Genomic DNA, 12,184 nt, shown 5'->3' with positions numbered 1-12,184 from the left:
GACGCAGACTAGGACATGTTCAGAAACAGCTCCGATGATGACGTCAGCGTGTTTACGGAAGCGGTTGTGGAATTTATCGGGAAACTAGCGGACGATACCGATGCTTCCCTCAATGACTATCGCCCTGTAGCCCTCACTTCAGTAGTGATGAAGTGCTTTGAACGCCTGGTCAGAGACTTTATTATCTCTTCACTACCAGACACACTCGACCCACTACAGTTCGCTTATCATCCAAACCGTTCCATGGACGATGCAATCTCTCATCTCCTCCATACATCTTTCACTCACCTGGACACTCGGAGGGGGTATTATGTGAAAATGCTCTTCATCGACTACAGCTCTGCATTTAATACCCTAATTCCCTCCACACTCACCACCAAGCTGGAGCACCTGGGACTCAGCTCATCAATGTGTCAGTGGATCTCCAATTTTCTGACTGGCAGACCACAGGCAGTAAGGATGGGCGGACATGTCTCAGCCTCCCTCACTCTCAGCACTGGAGCCCCCCAGGGTTGTGTTCTGAGCCCCCTGCTGTACTCTCTGTACACCCACAACTACGTGGCCACTACCAACTCCACCACCATCATCAAGTTTGCTGACGACACTGTTGTGGTGGGCCTGATCACGAACAACGATGAGACGGCCTACCTGGAGGAGGTTGGAAATCTGGAGAACTGGTGCCAGAGAAACAATCTCCTCCTGAACGTCAGTAAGACAAAGGAGCTGATAGTGGACTTCAGTACAAAGCAGGTGAGGAACTACCAGACCCCCATCATCAACAGGAGCCCAGTGGAGAGAATGGACAGCTTCAGATACCTCGGTGTTCACATCACGCAGGACCTGGCATGGTCCTTTCACATCAACACCGTGGTAAAAAAGGCCTGGCAGCGTCTCTACCACCTCAGACGCTTGAGAGACTTTAGACTGCCCTCCAAGGTGCTCAGGAATTTCTACTCCTGCACCATAGAGAGCATCCTGACGGGAAATATCACGACCTGTTTCGGGAACAGCACCATGCAGGACAGAGAGCTCTACAGAGGGTGGTGCGATCAGCTGAGCGCATCATCCGCATCGAGCTCCCTGACCTGCACTCGATCTACAGCAAGCGGTGCTTGACCAAGGCCAGGAAGATCGTGAAGGACCTCAGCCACCCCAATAACGGACTGTTTACTTTGTTGCGGTCTGGGAAGCGATTCCGCTCCCTGAAGGCCAACACAGAGAGACTGAGGAGGAGCTTCTTCCCGCAGGCGATAAGGTCTCTCAACCACAACCACACCACTATGCAGAACTAACACAATCTTTTCATAATTGACCAAATCAATCAATCTTTTTACATCCATGGACACTATGGACAATTACACGCACACCTTCCTTCAAATCTACACTACATGTTGTACGTTTACATCCTGGACCATTGCACAAAGACACTTTAATAACTTTGCACACCTACCTTCACAACTACATTACATGTTTACGTTTACATTCTGGACCAGTGCACAAAGACACTTTAATAACCTCTGCACAAAGACACTTTGTTCTATGCATATTTGCACACCCAGTACAGTATATTTCAATTTGTACAGTATATTTCAATTTTTATGTACATCATATTTCTATTTTTATTTTTAGTTCTATTTTTCCTAGTTTAATTAAATTTTTCTATTTAATTTTTTTATCGTATTTCTTTTATTCATATTTATTTCTTATTTGTAATCTTTAATTCTCTTTTAGGGTCAATGGCAGTCGTATAAGCATTTCACTACATTTCGTACTGTGTATGACTGTGTATGTGACAAATAAAATTTTAATTTGAATTTAAGAGGAAGATCAACTTGGACTCTTGAGAATTGTTTTGATGTTAGGTGTCCCCTCATCAAATAATGAATATGCTGTCATGTCATTGTGCTTTTTTAAGTGTTAAATTTCTTTCAGCTTTGCAGAACGTAGGTCAGCTTTGACTTATAAATGCATTTTAGAGAAACAGTAAGATGAATGATACAGTAAGATGAATGAATTGACTACTCTTTGTAGTCAAGTGATCTTCAAATCGTAAAACCATTGATTATTTGCATGATTATAAAATTACAGTACTTTAAATGTAGGTGTTTCTACACTTAATTTATAAAAAGACAAACTGGAGGAATTTGGGTAAGACTAAAGCACAACATTACAGTTAATTGATTCAAAAGACAAAATGCATAAGAATGTTGGCAGTATTTAACCTTACAATATACTTCCAAAGAAAGGTGCGGGGATAATGTCTTAGCTAAAAGGCATATTACATATATTACACATCAACTGTCACAAAAATTTCTAAGAAAGAATGTTTGTTCCAGTTGCCAAAGGCAGTGACTGGATTCTACAGAAGAATTCAGAAGAAACTCTCTGTTTTTTAACCATACATTACACTTCCAACGAAAGGTGAGTGTTTGCCTGTATACAGTTCCTGTTAGATGGAAACTTTATTATAATTATTTTCCATAGGTTAAATGTTTTAAACAGTCACTGAAATATCTAAGAAGCATTTTTGGTTTTCTTTGGCAAAGACAGTGACTAGATTCTTTAGAAGAATTCAGAAAAAGTGAGACAGTCTTGGACCATACAATACACTTCCAATTAAAGGTCATTGTTTGCCTGTACAGGTTTTTGTTAGATGAAAGGTATATTACATATGCTTTTCACATAGGTTAAGTTCTTTAAACTGTCATTGGAATATCTAAGAAGCCATGTTTGTTCTTTTTGGCAATATAATCATGAATTATTTACATTTACATTATTTACATTTATTTACTGAAGCACAATAAAGCATAAAAATCTAATGCAAAAAGTGTCAAAATTAATTAATTTTAGAAGAAGCAACTTTTAGAATGCATTTCATAACTATGATGGGATAATGTTAATTAAACCCCCCAAAACAGCCTTAAATAACAAAATATCAGCTTTTTATGACAGAACATGGCACTTCACCTTAACTTGCCTCAGTTTACAGTCATGTACATTGTCATGAAAACGGATTGTTCCCCTGCCATTTTTTTTTCTTTGCATATTGGTCAAACTTTATAGATTCATATTAAAATGCAGTTTTTAAATGATGATTTTATGTATTACAAGAAAAAAAAAGCTTCCCTGATCTACGGTAGTTGGCCGTAGGGTTAAAACTAATTTTCCCTGAACCTAATGACTGGTTTTGCCACCCTTGGCAGGCAACAACTGCAATAAAGTGTTTGTTTGCAATAACCGATAACATTGCTCTGTAGGAATTTTGGCAGACTCTCCTTTGTAGAATGTTTTAAAATTCAGCCACAGTAAAGGGTTTTCAAGCATGAACCACCTGTTTAACTGAGGTCTTAAACTGCAGTTCTTTAGATGTTGTTCTGAGTTCTTTTATGAGCTTTGATAAGTTGTCATTGTGCTCTGGGAAGTAACTTTTGGGACAAATAACTTTTTCACATAGTGCCAGGTACTGTATTTTTGTTTTTTGGGAGGTAGCTTAGGAGTTTCAGATAAGGGAACTTTAATCTTGAGGCATGCAATGTGTCACTGACACTGCATCCAGAGATTTCTTTGCGGCAGAATGCACGACACCGCATGCAAGTTTAACTTCTTTCATCGTACTCATTGACAAGTTATAAGAATGAAAGAATGAAAAAACACTTCCTAAAATCAGTAAAAATTGTGATATTGTTTGTCCTTTTAAATATTAAATCTTCTATTTACTATATATGAATGCAGAGCTTCGGAACCTGAATGTTAATCAGTCGCCATCTTGGCAGCTCGAAAGCTTCCATCCACCTTCCAAGAATTCATGAACCTGGGTACATGCATTTAATTCTACAAACAGGATCACCACAGCAAAAACCATCAGCTACTTAAAACTCCGGTTTCTGCTCAAACCTCCACCCTGCCTCCCTTTAAAACACCAACTGACCCCATGTAAATTGATTGGAGCACCAGAACCGTCATGATGAAGGCTCCTGTTTTAACTTTGGTCAAGCAGGTCATCTGGTATAGGCCTGCCAATTAAAAGCCCAAGCCCCCAGGTAATTCTGGGAGTACAGGGAGGCCACCTGCTGGGTTCCAGAACTGGAGAAGATCAGGACTGCTCTTTGATAGCAGATTTTCATCAATTTCATCCTGAGACTCCCTCAAGAACACCAGGTGGTATTTGTGTGTATACTATTAAGGCATGCCCGGTCACACGCATTTCTCAGGTAAGTCATGATCACCTGTGCCTCCGCTCCAAATTCGACTCTACTCCTTTCTTTGTGCCGCCTCATGCACCGGCTCCAAGCACACCGGTTCTTAATCTTCATTCATCACTTCTGTCTTTATAACACTCCACCAAACCACCATTCTCGGACAGATTATTGTGTGCCTTCATGCCTAATTTTCCAGCGACTTAGTTTACCTGATTGAACATGAATTAGGGATTCCAATTGATGAAGACAGGTTGGAGTGACAAAATGCAAAAGGAACTGCAAATAAGATCACTAGAAAGATACAGGACATACTGAAGTTTAAATAAGAACAGCCTCCTTTACAAGGTGAGATTTTGAAAAAAAAATGCAAAATTAAAAAAAGAAGAGTGCAGGCTTCGTAATGCCGCAAATCAGAATATTTTGAAATATAAAGGAGAATGAAATGTTAAGAATCATCTGAGAACAAGGAAGAGATTGCACAGCTTACAGACAGATTTCTAAAAATGATTTAGAAACTGAACACTTTTTGAGGGAAATGGGTATAAGGCTGCACAGAAAATATGCGGTCACGACAACAAATGCTACACTTTCCCAAACTGTGTGCTGAGCTCCTTTTAGATAGATTTCCCCTTGAACTAGTTGATAGAGATGCTTCGAATATACCTCTAAGGTGGATTAGTGATGTACTGAAAGAGTTGAATATTTTTGTGCAACCCAAGAATAAGATCATGGTTGTCACAGTATTAGAAGTCCAAAGCACAGGCAAGTCGACTTTGCTAAACACCATGTTTAGCACCAACTCAAAACCATGTAGAGAACTCTACAGAAATACAGGACATTCTGCAGATTGTGGTACATGCATTTCATAGGATGAATGAAGCAAAAAGCCAGAGTGTGTATTTGTGAATCAGAATGTAGCTGATGTCTCAGGACACGACAAAAACATGAGAGACAGGAAGCTTCTGTTAGAGCAGCTGAATGAGATGCCTGAAGCAGCAGCCAAGATGGAAAACAAGAAAGACTACAAGACGGTTACTGATGTAATGGAGTATGATCCAGAGACTGGCAACTGGTATATACCTGGACTCTGACATGGTAACAAACCAATGGCACCAGTTAATGCTGGCTACTCTGAGGCTGTCTATGACTTCAAAAAGAACATGATGGACATTCTTGTCGAAAAGAAAACATCTAAAAACAGCATTGCAGAATTTTTGGAGTAGACAAAAAGCTTATGGAATGCAGAAAAATATAAAAATTTCATATTCGATTTTATGAAGAGCTTGGTAGCTGATGCGTACATGAAGCTGTGCACTGAATTTCATGAATGGGAATGATCTTTCCAAAAGCATATTTTTCAGTGGTTACCATCTGCAGAAAACAAAGTGGCCAATTTTGTGATGATGAAATCAAAACTTGAAAACACAAACCTGCAAGATTTACTGAGGTCCCCTGAAACATGAGGCTTCAGAAACAGAAAACTCAGTGCTGAGTAAACTAGAGGAAGTTATTGAGATTAGGGCAGGGAAGAATAATTAAAAAAACATCAAGAAAACACATACGTGTAACAAAGATGGACTTCACACAGAGGTAAGTTTCAAGATGAGTAGTTTTATTAGCAGTTAGCGTACTTAGCGGCAGGCTATGGCAATGGAGCATCGGTAGAAACAGAGAAGAACGCTTCAGAGGATTACTTGTTACTAGGTACGACCCACGGTGACTTGGTTCTTTTATGTAGTGCCCAAGAGAGTACTGCCGTACCGGAGTGAATCAAGTGTCGAGGAGATTCGGCGGAGACCCACGCACCACGGTACTGCGGCGCTACCTCGTCCAGGGACGGTGATCAGGAAAGCTTCTGAAAACAGAGACACAGGTAAGTAAACAGGTAAGTGTTTCTTTTTTCATTCGGAAGATCATGAGAAGAGTCCACCCTCGTATGTACGAGCTCGGACGACGACTGAGGCGTGGTGCGTGGTCTTTATGTGTTCCGGTTGATTGGCTTCAGGTGGTGGTGATTAGTATTCTGGTGATAGAGGTCGCTGAGTCTGATTTGTTTCGGAGCCTGGCCTGACTGTGACAATACGGACAAAATGGAAAAGGAAGGGCTTAAACTTCTAGAGGTGTTCCGCAGAAGCAGACATTCCAAAACTATGTCTGAAAAGCATCTTGACACATCTTTTAAAAACATATTGAAGAACATACTTGATGAGCTGTCATTTAAAGGATTGAGAAAACAAACAATATCTGACAGTGTTTTTAAACAATTATGACTGAACATTGAACAAAAGGGAGGCTCTGTCTGTAAAAGGTTAAGTTGTGCGAGTTTAGACGCATATGGAAAGAGACATTACATTCATTGCATCACCTGAAACATTTATTAAAATAAATCATTACAAGTCATTTCTACAAAAAGACCTACAAAAGCTGGCAGACAATGTCACTGATGCATGTCTACAATTAATAAATGAGGAAAAAAAACAAAGGAAATCAGATTATCATGACATTCACATTCAGCAGCTCTTCCAAATAATTGATAGAAATTTGACTTTAAACAAGAGTTTAGGATTTTTTAAGGACTTTTAGCTGTTTCTTAAGCTTCACATTTGTGCTATTTCTGTAAGAATTCCAGGACATGCATGACTGCTTTATTAAAGAGAATGACCCACTGCAAAGCCTTGAGCCATTCAAAGAAAAGTACAGTGCTGATTTCAAAGATCTGTTTAATAATTATGATCAGTGTAAGAGAAATGCTAAAGAATTCACAAACATCTGCCTGAGTACTGCAGTTGAGACATTCATTAGTAACTCACTAAGACCAGATATCATTGACATAATGCTGCAAAGGGACAATGCATTTCGATTCAGCACTCAAGCATTTTTTTTAGTACTCACTTTTAAGACAACTACTGACTGAGAGTGATTTTCAGAACTATGTGGGCCACATACATTCCTATGAGTGTTTTGTTAAAGACTAAAAACACTCAAAATCAAACCACAAGATGAGCTGTCCAAGCGTGTGTTTAGTTGTGGGAAACAGTGTCCATTCTGCAAAGCAGAAGCTCAGACAGTACATGTCACTGTGCTTCTGTACACAGACCTCAAGGACATGGTGGAAACAAATTAGTCACTATCATTTGCTCCACTGATGTGTACAGATGTGGCCATTAAGACTGCGAGTGTTTTCCCGCGGGATGCCTCAATTAAGCGCGCGGCGCGCCGCGACGCAACTTGCCGTAAGCAACATTCGGGAATTTAAATAAATGTGTTGTGCTTTACTGAATATCCGCCAGATGGCGCATGGAAGGACTTTATTTAAACGCCGGACCAAGTACTGTACAACGAAGAATTGTGTATAATTACTTAGTCTAAAACAATATTGTTCCCAATGCTGAAGCAAGCATGAATTTTATTTTGCTTTACAACAGATCTTTCATGATGACTGTGTGTATATGTGCTTCATATTATTTTCATAATGATGAAATGAGATGCCCAAATTCGTGCTTTAAAATTCTTAATAAGTTTCTTATATATTTTTTGTAATGTTTTAACAGGGACAAAACAGTGAAAGACATGGCAATGTCTCGGTTTACATGGTGTTAAAATTAATTTAATTTCCTGATAGTAGGCTATCTGATAGTCTTAACTATGCGAATGTCCTAATTCGTGAATATGCCAACATATCTTATTTAAAACGTCAAAAATGTGTCGACATCATCAGAAGACTAAATAAACTATATATATTATATTATTAAGTAAATATTATTTTATGACCACGAACTTCTTCTGGCTTTTTATAATAATCATCATATTTGCTGTTTGTGTCCAGCATTTAATAATTATTTTATACATTATTTAACCACGGCTGGAAATAATAGCTGGAATGTGATGTGATTGTGAATTCATGACTGAAATAAAGCTGTTTGTCTTTTGTAAAAGGCAGCGTTTTTATCAAAAGGTTGATAAACGTGTGTTGTACAGTATATACACCGCGACAGCGCGCGCAGTTACTCACTTCTCACCTTTCATGTAGGTCTGCTCGGACTAATTCGTTTTAAACCCCTCAAAAATGTGTGTGTATACAGCCCAAAACCTCCATCAGTTATTAACAATAGCATCTATTTAGAAAAAATGCCCCAGTGATTTCGGAGCTTCAGGAAATCTCCCGGCGCTCTGCGCATAACACCGGGCCAACTCATGTCGGAAAGAATTTATAAACGGTTTCTAAACGTGGAGTATTTTTTTTTTTTTTACTTATAGTATTTGTTAATTTAATTTAAATGAGGTTTGGGCTCAGGACTTTGATTCGGCATCGTGATTCTCCTCTTTAATTTACTCCATAGTTTTAATCAGCGCTCAGCCGCATGCATAAAGTTTTCCAGAGCGCACCGGCAGAAGTAGACTAATGATTATGAACGCGTCGGGAAAACAGTCAGCAGACTGACTCTGACCATTTATAAAAACGTTTGCGTTCATTTTCTGACGCGCTCAAGTTCACCAATAACAATACAGAACGGCGCAACTTATTTGCTTTCAAACATTTACAAAATCACGTTTTTTCGTTATTGTGAGTGCGCTTAAATAAAAGTTGAGTCTTATAAAGGCATGTAGTCTTATATAGTTTTATTATTTAGTTTTTGCACATTAATCAAAGTCCTCATCTGTTACATTTTTGAGGACAATAGTTTTTTTTCAGCCTGTCACGGCGTGCGCCCAAATCAATATCGCTCCTCGCTCACTAGTTAGGCGGCCTCTCCTTCAGATATGCGAAGAAGCGGGGCTGCAGAATTAGCCACGAATAGTGAAGAAGAGCTCTCCTTGCTAAAGATCACGGGCTTCCAATCCGCGCTATAAAATACTCGGGGTTTGTTGGTTTACAGTGGATTTTACTACGCGGTGTGAATGAGACGCGCGCACACAACGCGGAAGTGCGGCATGCAAACGGGGCAATTGGAACGCGCCCCAGGGACTTCAAAGAAGAGCCAGCGCGAACGGACGGAGGCAGGAGCTGCTGTCCGTGGATGGCCGTCGTACTCGTATTTTATAGCGCGGGGTACAAACCCGGGAACATTGGCATGGGTGAGCTATGTCCAGCTCTGTACCAGCATGTCATGTGGGCATTATAAGACTAAAAAGTGGCAGCTGGCACGCCTAAAAATAGACGCAGGTTAATTTTTTTATAGTCTAAATTAAAATCCTCCTCTTTAGTGCCTCATATTCCTATTAATCCTATTGTTTTTTTAGTGTCACTGCGTGTGCTTACAATTCCAGACAACATTCAAATGCAAATTATTCACTCTCCCCAAGTGTGAATCAGCTGTTCTCACTTATACATATTAACCTATACGTTCTCACTTAAAGTGTTAAGGTAAAATTCCACCTATACAAGTGTGACAAATATGCAAAGAAAAAAAATAGGAAGGGGCAAATACTTTTTCATGGCACTTCACATGTAGTCAGATTGTTCCACTGGGCTGAAACTGTAGCAGGTGGAGTTATAGCACTTTTCAAATCACACTTACTATACACTGATATGAATAACTTTGAATGATGAATGCTACGTTAATATGATCTCGGGCTTGCTCCACATTATAAAAGCAAAGCGCAGAGATGGAGATCAGGGAAGTACGTGATGTAGTGGAGATAGGCAGTGGCGGTTCTACACTGAATTGCTCCGCGGGCGAGACTCCCTCCCGCCCCCCCGTCAGCGCCACTTCTAACCAACCAAACCCCCTGTCTGACGTCTGCTCAGTCTTGTTAATTTGTTTTAAAACCCCCAATTCTGTGAATTCCCCCAGCAGCGAAACCGGTTTGATGACTTCACACCTGTTGTAAAGGTGAGATGGGGGATTACAGTAACTGTGGGTGCGCTTCACCTCGGAGCGCGCTGTCGCGTTGTATTCAATGAATAGACTAAAACTAAATCATGTTTGCTTCAGCATTGGAAACAATATTGTATTAGGCTAACTTTATTAAAGATTATACACTTTTGTATTCTTTGTCCACACATGTGGGCATCTTAAAATTTTTAGATATTGATCCTTTCTCGATGCAGCGAATTTTCTGAGCAAATTAATAATAATTTCCATGAATGAAAAGCAGGAAGAAGAAAAGGTTACCCGAAAATAAAAAAAAGCTTTAGAGGTAAATGCTGTGAAATGCTTCAAATGAACAGATTCTGCCTATAACAGGTCAGGGACAGTGAGGCTGGACCCAGCAGCGCACCACATCCCACATCATAATACATGCTGATGATGACCAACACGTCTCCCCTCATCTACCAGAGCCAAGTAAAAAGAATGGCAATCAAACAGAATAAAATTAGTAGCAGCACTAACTTGTGCTTGTTATTATGATGGTGGTCAATATTAATTAAAATAATGTTTCTCAGCATTATTTCGTGTTAATATTGACCACCTTAATAATTAAAATAAGTAACTAGTTTACTAGCCTGAGCTATTGCTGCTACTGATTTTATTTCAGCTTACCTGTTCAGTTTTATTGCCATTCCTTTTAAAATATTGTCTTTATAGATTTATATGTTGTTTGTCTTGATGTTCTTTTTTTTTTGTTTCTTTGACCCAATATATGTTCAGTGATACTTCAAATAACATGTTTAAATAGCATTGATTTCTGTATTGTGTTATATTTTTATACTAGTAACTGGTGTTAAAAATGTATCTCTACATTAATGAGCCAATGTATTATGGTGTGGGCTGCTGTGGGCCAGGAAGTCCAGGGACACTTTTTGGTCCCAGTCCGCCCCTGTAATAACGAATGGAGAAAGCGCAGTCAAAGCCCGGGGATTCTGTGTTCCGCGGGGGGCCAGTCATGAATATCTGACACTCAGTGACAGCCAATGAAATTGAAGCATTTTTGCCGCTTTCCACGTGGTGTGGCGTTGCTTAAATAATATCCGTATATCCTATAAAATCGTCCAGACCCTGGTTCGAATCCCGCTCTGGGTGAAAATGTAATAAATGTGAATCCTTTGTTTTACACTGTTTGCTAATGATAATCATTAAATTATAGCAACTGTGAGGTGAGTGCTAATGTGTTTCATAGCTTAAGCAAAAAAAAAATTCTCAATTGCAAACATGCATATAGTACTGAAGCATAACTTGATAATGTAATGGTTATATTGTGGCATTTTAGCGAATAGCACCGGAATTTTTAGTACCGGCTGGGAACCAAATCTGGGTCTTCCGCATGGCAGGCGAATCACCTACCACTGAGCCACCAGTACCCGTCTGTGTTTAAAGCGCATAAATATAGGCTAACGTCATACATCTTTGTAGTCCTTTTGCACACGCGCGGGTGCGATACAATAATAATAATAATAATAAATTTGGAGAACTACTACTAATAATAATAATAATTCTGAATGAAAATGAAGAATAAATACATATCAGTTTGAGTTTGACACGTTTATAAACTCTGTCGCTTGCCGTCAATGGGCGCCTAAGTGACATAACATTTTTCGGCTTCAGTAGACACACAATACTTTAGACTGAAACACGACTGCCCCCTACAGGTATTGAAGGGCATTTTCACAGCTTGCCGCGCGCACTCGCGGCAAGTCGTGGGATCCCTTTTCCGAAAACGTGCGTTTTTAAAGGCCAGATCTGTAAACAGCTGCGTGTCCATAAGAAAACCACTTGAAAAAAAAAGGTTTCATTTTGTTATGGAGTATAAAGATTGGACTTCGGAGCAAATAGAAAAAGTGTAGTCTGATGAGTTTAGCTTCTCCCTACTCCAGGGCGAGGGACTTGTTAAGGTAAGAAGGAAAGCCCACGAAGCGATTTACCCATCATGCTTAGTGCCCACTCTGCAAGTCTCTGAAGCAGTGTTATGACCTGGGATGGCTTCAGTTGCTCAGGCCTAGTCTCACAAATATTACATTGCCTTGCAAAAGTATTAATACCCCTTGAACCTTACCACATTTTGTCATGTTGCAAACACAAACATAAATGTATTTAATTGGGATG

General features: G+C 39.6%; 1 pseudogene; it reads left to right on the top strand.

Annotated features, from left to right (window-relative positions):
• Nucleotides 1–4,186: 4,186 nt before the first annotated feature.
• Nucleotides 4,187–7,174, top strand: LOC128520185 (interferon-induced very large GTPase 1-like; annotated as a pseudogene).
• The last annotated feature ends 5,010 nt before the right edge of the window (nt 7,175–12,184 follow it).

This window comes from Clarias gariepinus, chromosome 1, assembly GCF_024256425.1.
Source record: "Clarias gariepinus isolate MV-2021 ecotype Netherlands chromosome 1, CGAR_prim_01v2, whole genome shotgun sequence".
In the NCBI taxonomy this organism is placed as follows: Eukaryota; Metazoa; Chordata; class Actinopteri; order Siluriformes; family Clariidae; genus Clarias; species Clarias gariepinus.
Note: the sequence above shows the minus strand (reverse complement) of the source record. Positions and strands in the feature narration are given on the sequence as shown.